Source organism: Theobroma umbraticum, unplaced genomic scaffold, assembly GCF_002168275.2.
Source record: "Theobroma umbraticum cultivar Fairchild unplaced genomic scaffold, ASM216827v3 scaffold_67.0, whole genome shotgun sequence".
NCBI classification, from domain to species: domain Eukaryota; kingdom Viridiplantae; phylum Streptophyta; class Magnoliopsida; order Malvales; family Malvaceae; genus Theobroma; species Theobroma umbraticum.
The window spans coordinates 8,143,716-8,145,311 of record NW_018397262.1 but is presented as its reverse complement, the minus strand read 5'-3'; positions in this window follow the sequence as shown (position 1 = coordinate 8,145,311).

Below are 1,596 nucleotides of genomic sequence, written 5' to 3'. Positions count from 1 at the left end.
ATTAACAAGGAGATCTCATCTGTTGCTGGTGGATGGAATGGCTTGTGTTCCTTTTTGTTGTTCCTTTTATGTTCAGTTTGATTTTCTTTTCTTGGTTGTGTTTTGTTTTGTCTTGCACCTTGTCTTCTCTTCCAGGGGTTGTATCATGTTTTTAGGTTATTTGTTATAGGGGATGCCCTGTTTTTGGTCTAGTATGTTGCTTGGCTAGTGCTCATAGCCATCCAAATGCTTGTTCTCTTCTCTTTTGTTCACCAGTGCTTTTTCCCGGTTGATAATGAATTCTATTTTTCAAAAAAAGTAAGGATGGTTGTTGCAGATTTTGTTTTTTTTTTTCTTTCTTAGTAGAATAAATTTTCTTTCATGCTAATGAAATTGTAAGCCTGTTGTTGATGTTATATGCAATTTAAAGTTGAATTTTCTATCCCTTTTACAGATATTGACATGAAATTTTAGTTGAATTCATCGCGTTTAAATAAATTTTTTCTTTCTTTTTTTATGTTTGGAGGAAGCATATATCATGATCACACTTGGAAAACCAGGATGGCAGATAAGAATGGTTGAAGAAACAGGCTACAATTTGAAGAGATATCTCAAAGGACGAAGGGATTTGTAAATTAGTAATTAGGATGGTTGTTGCAGACTTTGTTTTTTTATTCCTTGAATACATTTTCTTTCATGGTAATGAAATTGTAAGCATGTTATTGATGTTTTATGGACTTTAAAGTTGAATTTTCTTTTGACATGGAATTTTAGTTGAATTCATTAACTTTCTGTATTTTTTTTTTTTATAATTAGAGAAGGGAGGATTCGAACCATATTCTTTTAAGTAAGGCATTATATATCAACCAATGAACCAAATGCTCGGGTGCTCTTTCTGTATCTTTTGCCTGTAAGCTATATTAACATAGAGTACTAATACATATTATCAGTATGCAACCTACTTTTGATATTTGCTTTTTCATTAAACCACATGAGTTAAAAAGAACACTGAATTAGCTCTTTTGCTATCGTATAGTCCCAGATAACGGGACTAGCAGGATAGAAACAGTGAAGGAGAAGACTTGATTTGATTCGGAGTTTTAATCGAAAGTTTAATTGATTTGATTCGAGACTTGATGGCATAAAATTGAGTGTTAAATAGGGATAGTACGTGGGAATTCAGCTGGATTTAATTCTATATCTTTCGTCTGTAAGCTGTATGAACATATTGATATTAATACATAGCAAACGAGTTAAAAAGAAGAAAGAATGAAGTGCAAGTAAGGTATGGGGTCTCTTTCCAAAGCTTCTCCAACTAAAATAGCTCTTCTGCTTTGTTGGGAATCAAGAAGGCAGGATAGAACAGATTGCCAACAGGGGAAGGGAATGATTAATGGTTTTAATTGGTTTAAGCTGAACGTAATTTATCCAATTTCTTTCTTCTTTAGCTATTCGGCTTTCATGTTTGAATCCATCGAATTCGGAAACAAAATATAATGGTTTTGCCTCAGCATCATGCCAATTATATCTTCGCCTTCCTTTTCAGAATGAATTGAGATCCTCTCCATCACAAACTTGCTTCACCATCATCTTCTTATTCATGGCTACCAGCATCAG